General features: G+C 35.3%; 1 long non-coding RNA gene and 2 other non-coding genes across 3 annotated transcripts in view; all 3 read right to left on the reverse strand.

Annotated features, from left to right (window-relative positions):
* Positions 1-13,946, reverse strand: part of LOC131973893 (uncharacterized) — a 32,275-nt gene that overhangs the window by 16,512 nt on the left and 1,817 nt on the right. The window lies entirely within an intron of this gene.
* On the reverse strand, positions 11,587-11,727 carry LOC131974031 (U4 spliceosomal RNA). The gene has a single exon (XR_009394604.1). It is a non-coding gene; the product is annotated as a U4 spliceosomal RNA (small nuclear RNA).
* Positions 12,954-13,094, reverse strand: LOC131974032 (U4 spliceosomal RNA). Its single transcript, XR_009394605.1, has one exon. It is a non-coding gene; the product is annotated as a U4 spliceosomal RNA (small nuclear RNA).

A 13,946-nucleotide genomic window follows, 5' to 3' on the forward strand; every position in this document is an offset into this window, starting at 1 on the left:
TTAAGTTGGACAATTAAACTTAAGTTTTGGTTTTGAGTTTGCTTAACTCTGAATTCTGATTTTTGTCAACTCAACTGTAAGTTGCACTAGTTTATAATTTACACTGTAATAACTTGTCAGCTAATGTTGCGACCACAATTTTGAGTTAGCATTGATACGTTAATGGCTACTCTTGGAGCAGTAACAAGCACTGCCGCTAGCATCAGTTAGCCGCTAGCTTTCGCTAATGAGCGAATTTCACAACAAAGAAATAAGAGTTATCAGAACTATTGTCCCTTGTTGTGAACCCCAACTTAAAGATATAAGTAACAACAACTCTCAAACTTGTTTTTGAGCAGACAACTGGCTTCCTTTGTTGTGCTAACTTACATTATTGCCCTAAATATCAATAATTTATATTTCCAAGTTTTACCAAGTTAAATCACTGTTTTAGGCCAAAAAATACAAATTGGCTTTCTTACAGTGCAGGGGTTATGGCAAAGTTTGTAGATATGTCATGGCTGACATGCGCCTCCTCATAAAGTGAACTACTTGTCGGGGCTGCATGTTCTGCCATGACACCATGTTGAGACACCGAGGGCTGTGATTGGTCAGCTTAGACTGCTTGTGTTTTTCTCCAACAAGTTTCTGATGTCGGTGAAAGTTGTTGACTGGGTAACACTTTACAATAACCAACTAAGTGATGTTTATTGACCAATTATTTGACCAATTATTAACTATTTACAAAGTGCTATACATATTTAATCTTTAAATGTTTTCAACCAATTTCTTAAAGGTATATGAATCATTTCAAAATCATTAACATACTTAATATGGTGTTAAATATGTTATAATGAGTGCAACTAAAACTATTAATAAACTATTAATTATAATCTAATTGTTTGTTAATGGTAAAGTAACTATAAACTTACATTAATAAACCATCTATTTGTCATTTATAAATGATTTAGTTAGTTAAACATTAATAAATTATCTATTTACCATTCTAAATGGCCTATACGGTTTATATATAATGATTAAACATTAATAAACTATATGTTTACCATTTATAAATGATAATTAAACATTAATAAATAACAAAATCTGTTTACCATTTATAAATGATGGTCATTGTAAAGTGTTACCGTTTTAGAAGTTTGAGACAGGTCTCCCCTTGAAAACATCAATATAGGGTGTTTGTACAGGCAACAATACAACTCATATTTACGTTTTCGACTGTCCTCTGCTGCCATCTTGCAGACGTACTAGTAACGAATGATGGCGAGTTTAAATGGTGGATGTCACACCTGGGGCTTGGAGGGGAAGTAAACAACTTTTTATGCAACTTCTGTTTTTTACCTATCTTCCGTGGCTCACGTCACCCTCCTAACTACTTCACTTCAGACATTTTTATAATGGCCTAAATTTAGGTCAGTGGTTTTGTAGCCTAAATTCACATTAACTTCAGCCTTTTTTACAACCACGAACGATACCTTAATGTATAATGACGTGTGTGCTATTTTTAGAACGAACAGTGGTATATTTTGACAAACGCTCATGTGTCATGGTTGATGATGACGGACGGCCTATTGTGTCGTTTAGGTTGCTGTATCATGTCTGTATAATTGTCGGACCCTGTTTAGAGCTGGCTGATGCTGCTCTGTGATTGGCCTGTCGCGATTTGAGGGGCAGGACTTAGCAAACGGTCAGTTACTACACTGCAAAAAAAAGAAAAGTTGGGTGAACTCAAAATTTCAAGGCAACAAACTTCGATAAAATTTTAAGTTGGACAATTAAACTAAATATTTTAAGTTTTGTTTTTGAGTTTGCTCAACTCTGAATTTCTCTGGCATGATTGTAACGCCGCCATGAAATGTCAGCTAATGTTGTGACCACAATTTTGAGTTAGCATTGATACGCTAATGGCTACTCTTGTAGCTGTAACAAGCAGCGCCGCTAGCATCAGTTAGCCGCTAGCTTTCGCTAATGACCAAATTTCACAACAAATAAATAAGAGTTAGAAGAACTATTGTCCCTTGTTATGAACCCCAACTTAAAGATATAAGTAACAACAACTCACCAACTTGTTTTTGAGCAGACAACTGGCTTCCTTTGTTGTGCTAACTTACATAATTGCCCTAAATGTCAGTAATTTATATTTCCAAGTTTTACCAAATTAACTGTTTTTTAACTGTTTTAGGCCAAAAAATACAAGTTGGCTTTTTTGTAGTGTAGGGGGAATATAGAAGCACAATACAGCCTGGTGATGTACAGTACATTCATCTAATAGTGGTGCTCTCAATGGGTGAAATTCAATGCAGCATTATCAATAAAAACTTATAATAATATTGTATAAATCTGGTTTAAGTGCATTGCCAAAATCAAAATGCAACTGCTAACAACTACAAGTGACAAAGATCATAGCAAAAAGTGAGAAATAAAACACTGTCCTTTTCTTGTTTGTGGACCCCATATGTGATCTCAGAATAAATACTACAGCAGACTTGAGACCTGCTGGACCCAGAGGAGCTCCATTTAGCTGCCAGCAGAGGAGCACATGTGATTATGTCCCCTAAATTTGATTTGTACGGAAGGAGAGATGAATTGCTCTTCCAAAGGCTTCCTAATTATGTTTCATGGGGGGTAACCCACCACAACATCAGTGGGAATGTACTTGCCTTGCTATATTAAACATTCTGCTTCAGAATGAATTATGCATACCATATAAATGTATAAGTGGATTAAGCGCCAAAATTAACACAAATTAAATTAAGCAAAAAAAAAAATGCTGCATGTTGTCAAACACTTGTCATCCTAATCTCAGACGTAAAAACCTACAACCAAATGCTGCCTATATTAATATTTAATATTGTGTATGATTAATATTGATGTTTGAGCCTGCTGCAGATTTTCCTTATCTGACTGGAAGCAGTGAAGCAAATGCACAAAAATAAACAATTTTAATAATTCTTTTAGATAAAAGCATACTTTATTTGTCTTATAGAAACTGAAAAATTAATTATTGTACATCTGAAATGTGGCCATCAACAAGTTCAGCAACATGTGAGTTAATTTTTGTTAGAAATGTATGCGTTATTATTATTATTATTGTAATTATTATTATTTTACTGACTTTAATAGTAATACTGTTACTTTGATTTCAGTTTGTTTTGATTATTACACAAACATTTGTCATTTACAGTGAATATTATTATTATTATAAATTATTACTTCTATACTATAACAAGTTAGTAGATAGTTTGACCTGACAGAAAATAAATAAATAAATGTCCATTCAAATGATTTACTATTTTTTAATAATCATACAATCATGCCCGTCTTTTATCACTGTTCCATCTCAATAATTAGGCAACTAAAAGCTAAATGAGATCCAAACATAAAACACATAAAACCTCGACAGACATTTAAAAGAATTTAACCCTGAGATTGCTTGCTCTTCAATTTTAAGTCCAAATGTTGTGTGTGGTTGCTCACACAAAAATTCAAGCATATACAGTACATAGGTCTAATGACAAACTATTGTATGCACTGTTTGGGTCTATTTCTTGTGCAAGACAACAAGTGCATCCTTGGCCAAGTCATCAACAGTCTGTTAACCACTTACCCCGCAGTGTAAAACACTCTCTGCAGGCACGGCGGTGGCAGGAATAGCAACGTACTGTTTGGCAAGGACATTAAGTCTCTTGAAACAGCTTTCCATCCTTTGCCACATTATTGGGAATAATGGCTTATTTAAGTGAATAAAGACATGGCTTATTGAAGAAAAAGTCATTTTTAGCTGTGCCTCTGTAGCACAGTAGCCTTTAAAAAAATTATTCCTGCTGTCTTTCAGGAACTCGTAGACGCTTCCTAAACATCTGCACTGTTAACAACACCAGTCAAACCTGTTTAAACAGCTTATGGAAAAATCAATAAATGATTCCTCATGTATTTGTCTCAACTCAGAACATTTTCACCCTGCATACTTTTGAATTTAGCAGGCTATGGAGCTCACGCTTGAATTTGTTCCACACCCCAATGTTCCTAAAAAGGAAAAAGCTATGGTGTTAGATTAGTGCAAGCAACACCGGAGCCCATTTTTAGTTGGCTCTAACAAGTGGCGAGAGGAGAACAGATGAGACGCAGCGTGGAGGGGCATGACACAGTGGAGTCACACGTGGTGCTTTAATAAACTCCCACCTGATGTACCAACCTCAAAAACCCTGTACCTTGTTAAAATTTCCCGGCTGAGCCCCGAGAAAAACGGCCTATGTCTCACTTCATACCTTGCTATCACTCAATTACTGCAGAGCCTCACAGCAGTGCTATGACAGAACACCATCTAGGACAGACCACTTACAAAAGCCCTCAAATTCAGAACATAATTCATACCTCACAGGGTAACCATTTAAAGTTACATGAACCTTTCCACGAAAAGACAGGATGTGTTTGAGAAAGATATAATTTAAAAAAAACTTGCTTTGACAGAGTGAACTTAATGCACTCTGTGAATATTTTTTATTTTTCAGGCTGTTTTAAACTGGCAGAACATTACAGCTTACTTGGATTTCACTGACTCAGTGCAATAAAAATGGCATAAATCTTTCTAATTGAGCATTTTTAAAGCATTTAAACTGGAACACCACCCTTAGCAGACTGCCAATTCAAATTCAATAAATACCCCACCTTTTTAACTATGATGCACTTATTTTAGAGCAGATTTTTAGAACTTTAGAATAATATTGGGCGAATGACTACCATGCAAGTACAGACAATAACCTACATATAAACCGTCCTTGTGGAAGCCTCTTGTCTTTGATGGGCACCAGATAGCCGAGTACAATTATACCAAACAATAAAGCATTCAAATTAGCTCGATAAGATCTTATTCTTTGTCTTTATCAATACATGTGCCCATTCAGACAGAGAAATGTTGCTCATTTCCTCTGACTAATTGCTTTGAGCAAGCATGGACCTGCTATGTCGTTATAATCGGATTTTAAAAGGGCCATTTTCTAAGGGATTATAGGGCTGGTTGTTATAACTCACTGCGTTCAGTACATGCTCCTCCTTAAGTCTGCCTCATTTAAGAAGGTCAGAATACCTTGGAGGGGGTGAGAACCAGGGAATAAATGCTTTTATACTGTCTACCCTATAGAGGTTTTACTTCATCCCTGTGTGAATGTGGTTGGGGAAAAAGGACTCTGGAAGGTCTTTAATTTCTGCAAAGCTGCAGTATTAAATAAAGATATACAACATGCATGTCAAACTTGATGATTCAGAACATACAAGTTGAAGTCTCACCAGGCTTTATGGAGGATTACAAGGAATTGCACCATAAGCGAGGGCGGAGGACGGGGGTCAACAGTTGGTCACTTTGTAATTCCTATCAAATCAAAATTCTTTGTGAAGTTTACTTATGACTTTAGGGGCTGTATAGGCACTCTTGTTAAAACGACACACTATCCAAGCTTGGCCTGAGAGCAGGCAATAATCTTGTCAAAGAAATCCAATTAAAAGCACCTGGATCCTGAGGAAACAGGGGACCGGTACCTTTTAAAAAGCTATTTCTGAGAGCCGCAGGCTACTGGGGGCTACCAGGGCTCTGCTACTAATAGTCTGAATGAACTGGGGTTCCCTTTTCTAACAACCAATGCGCTGACACGTCTATAAACTGTAAGCACACCAATATACACTGACTTTATATCTCAAGCTAGGGACGTCCTAATGAAGTCTTTTTTGGCCCTGATCCACATCAGAGTCCTTTAATACTGAGTATCTGATGATACAGAGTCTGAGCCAATACTAATATTTATCAAAATGTTGATAAAATATCTTCATACAGCACTGAAAAAAACAGCTGCCTTCTAAATTTGGCTTATCTTATTTTTCATGAGTTTCCTCAAGGCCCCTATTTAACTTATAAAGTTGATGAGCTTAAATGATTAATACAGCAGGCTGACATGGACAAAATACACAAGACCAAAGTTCAGTTAAGGTATAATCAGATTTTAAATTGTCTTAGTTTTAGCTGATATGATCCATTGAAATAAGCTCAGATCAGCCCTGATACTGATCACCAGAACCCCCACATGGCATCTCTATCCTTATCAACTTGCAAAATGTATTAACAACTCATATCCCTATTTCAGCACACAAGAGAGGCCTTCTAACCACATAATTTAGAAGTTATGGACATCCCAGTTATACCACAGTTCTACTGTGTGGATATCCATTGTTCACTGTCGGCCCGCTCAGCTAATTAGAAGGATTAGCCCCATTTTACACACGATAAAAAATGAAAACGCTGGCAGGATTGGACCGTGAAATGTTAATACAATGCTTCATGATTTTACATTGTAACTTGTTTGATTCCTGTCGTGAAAATCACACTATCTCATTTATTATTATGACAGGTCATTTTGAAGTTTGCGAAGCGGGGAGAAACTAAATTGCAGACAGAATAAAAAAATTAAAATACTTTTTTTCTGAATCTGTGTAAAATCTCAGTAAGTGGATAACGGCTCCTTTTGGGCGAGGATGCATGCAATAACGCCTTTGTTTTGGCTGTGAATTACAGCAGTTTGTGTTGTGGACATTTTTGGTGCAACATTAAGCTTTATGATTTCAAATTAAGACAATTCTCAGGAAAATCATTAGAGCTAAAGACAGCTGTACCAGATGTGACTGGACTACAGTTGGCTATTTCATCACAGACTCCACTCTCAGTGACAGCTTTACAATAAAAAAATGTTTTTTCTTTCTTTCCATTCATCAGTTGGGGCCAGTGATGGTGAGGAAAATGTAGAGCAACAGAATTAGTTGTCATGTTGTTTCCCCTTTTTGACTTTCGTAGATTAATAGCCTAATTAATATGCAGTTGCTGGGAATTGACTGTTGAATAATTCACAATTACTCCATGTGTCCTAAATTCTACTTCAGAACATTATTTTTCTTGGTGACCGACCGTCATACAGTGCTTATTCTCACAATGTGGCAGAGTATTAAGTTTAACTTGAAATAATGTGGAAGTTTTCAGCTGTTTTATCTGGAAAGTTCTGCCAAGCATCGACTAAAACATAACAATAATCGTTACAGGTTATGGCTCTTTTATTACTGAACATGACAGACTATCCTCTGACATGCCCTACCAATGGAAAGAAGGGGAAACACAGCAGAACAAGATTAAATAAAAAGTGGAGGAGACCAATCACCTCTGCCTAAAGCGTTTTGAAAGTAATTGAAGCTGAAATACAATCAGGATGCGGCGCAGTGTCACGGTGTCACAGGAGGCAGCTAATTGGGGGCAACCTCTGGTACGCCATGCAGTGATTTAGAGGGAGATGGCATTAGAGGATTGGAACAAGTTTAATTGGGTGTGTTGAATAACTTGATAACTTTTGAGGGTTTCTCTTCATTCATGTCATCTCTACATTTCTGGTTACCTACTCAGAATAATGGGCTAATTCTTGTGATCAGCTCAGGGGAAAGGGAAAGAGTACTTACATAAAGGTGACGCAAAGGATGTCCATAATTGGTCGCAAATCAAAGCATCTCTTTTAGATTTGCACCTGCTTTTTTCTAATGGAATAGGCTGTGATGTGTTCACTCTTTGAAGAGAAGCCTGTTTTTTTTTTCATTTGGGGCATCGAGTTGTAACTGGATTTGTGACAAACAGGATCAAAACAAAAGACCTGCTGCAAAGCAGATTTGCAAATTAGCTCGCTGAACAAAAGATCTAAAGAAAATGATTAAAACTAGTTTTGTTTACTCTGATCTTGAAAAAAATGTCTTCATTGGTAATGTTGCTCATGCTAATTAGAGGAGGGAAAGTGTGAAAGCGGGGCATTTAATTGCACGGTAATGTACAAAAGCTGTGTTTTTATTTTGGAAAGCTTTTTCAGCTCTAGCAGTGACATTACATTCTCAGAAATGGTCTTCCCCTGGTGTATAGCATTTGGTATATAAACCTGTCTGAATGTACTCTACATCTACTACAGAGAATGAGTGGAAATTATTTCCTATGACGTGACGGTGTCTTCCTGCACAACTGTCAAACCTGGAAGTAAAAGCAATTCGCAGGAAAGGAAATGTTCTCACACGTTTCCCAAAAGAAATGAGAGACAGAGAGAGAGAGAGAGAGAGAGAGAGAGAGAGAGAGAGAGAGAGAGGATACTCTGGTTTCCATAGCAATTGTCAGCACTGTCACATGGTTACCTAGGAACTAGTCCTATGATACTGTGCAATTTATTTGTTTATGTTTGGCAAGTCTCCAGCTGTCGGTTACACAGAACAAAGCCATGTCTTGCCATTTCCTGTCTGACAGATGAAGAGCTGTCAGCGCAATCTGAAAGGTCAAAGTTTGAGCGGTGTCAAATGTGCGATGCAGGAGGAAAAACTGCTGCTTATCTCGCATAATTTGTCTGAGTGCTTTGAGTACATCTTGACATGGATGAAACACTGGGTCACATGCAGGTCAAGAGGACCACACACAGGCAACTCTAAAGTCTCTATTCGGGGCTTATTGATCAGTGCTCCGTGGATGTGAGTAACAGAGAAAAAAGGAAATGCATCATGGGGTCATTCTGAATGAAGATTAAATGCAAAAGCTGCAAGTAATTTATGTAAATATGAATCACCCTTCAAAGCCTTAGTTTCACCTTTGATAAAGACAACCAAATGCTCAATTTAAAAGCCTTTTCTTCTCCGCAATTTGATTTCAGGTTTGAGCAAAGATGAAACACAAGCAGCTTGATGACAAAAATGACATAAGAAAACATCTGATTATTTTTAATTATATATACTGTACTAAACCCAGAATAATGGCATTTCAGATACTTTTGGCAAAATACATGATTGCTCAGAAACGTCAAAAATAATAAAAGACATTTAACTGAAAGATTGTAGATGAAGTTAAAAATAAATGGAAAATAATAAATTAAATTAATAAATAAATCCAATTTAAAAAAATCAAATCATAAAAATCCACAATAGGCTAGTTAATCTAGCAATTTACTTGCCCGATCAGGTAAAAAGTTAAGAATAATTTAACAACAATTTAATAATTTTTTCAAGAGCTGATGATAAAAGTTGCTAATGAGTGAGTCGTCATCTCATCTTGAGATGACAGGAAAGACCTGACATGAAAGAACATAACAATTATTTTTTTGTTGTTATTGCTAGTAAGTAAAACAATTTCTATAAGAGCAAATAAAAATTTACTTTGGGCAAGTAAATTCTGACAAAATTGTGAAAGAGAAACATTGAACTCCTAAGATGACCAAAATGCAATATTGAGCTTAAAGAATTAAAGCGGTTGTATTGCAATGCAATACAATTTATTTAAGTACTCAATTAATTATACTTGACATTTTGGTAACACTTTACAATAACTAACTAAGTAATGTTTATAGATTGTTTATAAACCATTTTTTAACCATTTACAAAGTGCTATACATATTTAATCGTTAAATGTTTTTAAACCAATTTCTTAAAGGTATATGAATCATTTCAAAATCATTAACATACTTTATATGGTGTTAAAAATGTTAAAATGAGTGCAAATAAAACTATTAATAAACTATTAATTGTAATTTAAATGTTTGTTAATGGTAATGACGCTATAAACTTACATTAATATACCTTCTATTAGCCATTTTTCATTATTTAGTTAGTTAAACATTAATACAATTATGTAATTACTGTTCTAGATAGTCTATATATGGTTTATAAATGATGATTAAACATTAATAAACTGTTCTTTACCGTTTATAAATGATGGTTGTTGTAAAGTGTTACCGACATTTTTTAAAGTAACCGATCTATCAATCCTGGTGAGTTCCAGTTCAATATCTAAAAAAAAAAGGCCAACCACATCATTGTTACAGGAATGGACGGTGTGAGAAAGTGAGAATATTAAGTGTGCTTGCATGACAGCAAGAGTGTAAGAGAGTGTTCACAAGGTGACAAGAGGCTTTGAGCTCATCAGTGTAATGAAAAGCATGACTTGATTAAACCCCCCACCTCTGTGACTGCCTAATACCTACCCTTCTTCTAATCAGAGATCACTGCAATTATGCTTCTCTACAGGGTGGTGAAACATGACTGCACAAAGGTTTCTTTCACTTTAAAAGAAAATTAAAATCACAGGAAACTATTGAGCACAAACTCTTTCATGACACATCAAATATCAAGAACTTAACACCTGATTGCTTAATATCTTTATCATTATTATCATTTGGCTATAAAAAACTAACTCATGTTAAAAGATGTAGAATATATGTTTCTGTACTTCAGTTTTCTCTTTACATTCACTATCCCATATCCTGTTGCACAGTGCCCTCTGCTGGACTGGCAAGGGCACTCCACTGTGTCTAGGCTGCTATTTTTTAAGGTTTCAATGTTTTTAAGTGACAAAAAAGGCATATACGTAGCAGAAATTTGCTTTCTTTTTCATGTACAGTATAGATCAATGTGTTTTTTTTTTAAGTCACAAAAAAGTCAAACATTAAATTTAACAGCAGACACTGAAAAGTCAGGAAACAAAGTTTGAGAGAATTTGGCAACCATTTATTGATTATTTTAACCAGAACACATAGTCTGAGGGCAAGTTATAGAAGCGCTCTTATTAGAAGGAAATAACTTTTATTTATTTTTGTATTTTATTTTATTTATTTATTTTTATTCATGTCACTGTTTATTTATTTATTGTGACTTTTGAAGAGTGTATATATGTTTGGGTACATATATATGTATAATCTTTTATTTATGTATTCTGATTAATCTCCTACATCTGTCTACTTTTCATTTTGAGATACATAAATTAATACAACTTAAATTACCTTTTTATGTTAACGTGTACTTGTAAATGTGTATGGTGCCTGTAGTATCTGATGTGTTTTATGTGCGAAATGAGGAAAATCAATAAAAAGAGTTTGGAAAAAAAAAACAACTAACTAAACAATTAAACTAATAATAATAACAACAATAATAATAATAATCCATTAACTATACAAAACGTAAATCATGTCCCTTGTGGAGACCCGAGTTAATAGAGACAGATTTAATGAGCAATGATAGCAAAAAAAACAAATGTTTCATGTAATTTTAACTGACCAGTCCATAAACCAATTGGTAATTCATATGACACAATGAGGTTACATAGTGAGGCACATGCCGAGTAAAGCCGTACATCCATATAACAAAGACCTGGATATGGTGTCTGTAGTGTCTGATGTGTTTTATGTTCAAAATGAGGAAAATCAATAAAATAATAATAAAATATTAACAGCAAACTAAACTATTAAACTAACAATAATAATAATAATAATGCACACACTATACAAAACGAAAAAATTGTTCCCTGTGGAGACCCGAGGTAATACTAATAGATAAAGATTTAATGTACAATTATAGAAGAAAAACAAATGTTTTGTTTGTAATACTATGTCATTTTAACCCTGTCCAGTCCACGAACCCATCATTAATTCATATAACACGACGTGGCTATCACTGCTAGGTTTATGCCGAATAGTAATATAAATCCATGTTAAAAGAATCTGCATGATCTTTCTCTATTACAACAGTTATTTTTAACAGCATGATCAGTCTCCTTAGAGACCGTCAAAAATTGCCTTCGCCGACTATATTTCAAGTCGTCTAGGCGGGGTATTGGGTTAAGTTTTCAACCAGCAATAATCGCGCCTCGGATAAACCTCATGGGCTACGATACTGCCACTGCGCAAAGCTGGCGAGGAAACGGCCGCGACAGAGAGCTGTATCTGGCCCGCACCCATCTGTGTCACGGTGCAACAATGGGTGTGGACAAAAAATCCACTACTTTATAATACTTCGTTATAATGAGTTAGAAATAACAACCATGTTATCCCCTGAAGAAAGTGACGGATATTTTACAAATTCTTCTCCGTAAATGGTAAATAACAGTGCGTATGGAGAGGACATGGGCGATGACAGAAAATACAGGCGTGTCTTAACTGCAGTCTCATTAAAAAGCGTAATTTATCAGATACAGCGCGTTTTCTTTTAAGTAAGCTGTGGTCGAATCGTGCAGTATCTGGTAACTAATAAGAATAAGCTATAAACAAACAACCAAACATAAAAACAAACGTTAAAAACGTTAAATACATGCATAAGTGAAAGAAGTTATAAGCGGAAATGACGTAGGCTCCGGTGCATCTTTGTTTAAGGCCCCCTGAACTCTGCCAAACTACAGACACTAACGTTTAAACCATGCCGTTCCTTTTTATTCATTTACAACCAACAACAGTCTTATTTTAAGATCGGAGACTATGGAACACCGAAATAAATAAAATAAAAAGGATCACGTCTAAAATGCCCCAAAGAAAACACTCACAAAACCCGTTGTTACCAAACAGGCGATATAACATTAGGAATAAAACATTGCCTTATTTCCCAGGACTAGAAAAAAAAATCTGGTTTACAACCATTACGTTTTACAAGAGCTTTGATTTCAGGGTTTTTTTCCAGAACGTACATAAGATAAGATACATAAATTAATACAACTTAAATTACCTTTTTATGTGAACATGTACTTCTGAATGTGTATGGTGTCTGTAGTGTCTGATGTATTTATGTTCAAAATGAGGAAAATCAATAAAAAGAGTTGAAAAAATATTAACAGCAAACTAAACTATTAAACTTACAATAATAGTAATGCACAAACTATACAAAACGAAAAAAATGTTCCATGTGGAGACCCGAGGTAATAGTAATAGATACAGATTTAATGTGCAATTATAGAAAAAAAAAATGTTTTGTTTGTCATACATACTATGTCATTTTAACTCTGTCCAGTCCATGAACCCATCGTTAATTCATATAACACAATGTGGTTATCATTGTCAGGTACATGTCGACTAGTAATATAAATCCATGTTATAAAGGGCTGCATGTTCCTTCTCTATCACTATAGTTATTTTTAACAGTGTGATCAGTCTCCTTAGAGACCGTCAAAAATTGCCTTCGCCGACTATATTTCAAGTCGTCTAGGCGGGGTATTGGGTTAAGTTTTCAACCAGCAATAATCGCGCCTCGGATAAACCTCATGGGCTACGATACTGCCACTGCGCAAAGCTGACTCCTAACTCTCTGCGGAGGGGGTGTCACTCTGATCTATACACTCCTCTGTTAGGGTTACACATGCATACTGTATAATAGCCGTAAAGGGATACAGTGGCTAGACACGGTTGTTACTTTTAATATTATTGTTTTGTTAAGAAAAGACAGTCAAATATATTGTGTTAAACGCTTACTGGCATCTCAACGTTTGTGTGGGTTCAGAACTTTTATTTAGTATTCAAATCAACTTTAGGTTGTAGTTTGGTGGGAGGGGCTTAGTATTTCCGTGTTTGCGTACAGTGACAGTCTATGGTCCTCATGAACTGACCGGCCTAATGTTATGTCAGGGACGTGTGGATTGAAACCAGAGACTCTGTAACTGCACATTTCTTGATGTATTGTAATAAAATTAAGTGAAACTGAGAACTGGGACGTCTCCTGCTCATCCTTTCACCATCAAACGATCTACGTAGAAAAATAGGTGAGGATTTTGTGTTGGAGTCAGATAATTTAATTTTAAAGGTTTCCTCAATGCATTTCTCAACAAGCCTCAGACTGGCATTCTGGCACACCACAATACCATTGTTTGCCCTCCTTAAACTAAGAATGTTGAAATCAGAAATACATCAATATACAGTTTTACCTCATAGACTTCCTGTTTACAACGCTATATACACACAGAGATTTTAAGAAAACATACAACTTTATTTATCTAATTCCGAGGTAAATTGTTAAGCACATGTTGCAGTAAATAAGTAAAATATAAACAAAGCAAATTGTCTGTAATGCAAGGTTTGATGAAGATATCGAATAAGTATATAAAATATAGATATTTTCCCGAAGGGCAAATACATACAGCAGACGTCTTT

The sequence above is a fragment of the Centropristis striata genome, chromosome 6 (assembly GCF_030273125.1).
Source record: "Centropristis striata isolate RG_2023a ecotype Rhode Island chromosome 6, C.striata_1.0, whole genome shotgun sequence".
Classification (NCBI taxonomy): Eukaryota; Metazoa; Chordata; class Actinopteri; order Perciformes; family Serranidae; genus Centropristis; species Centropristis striata.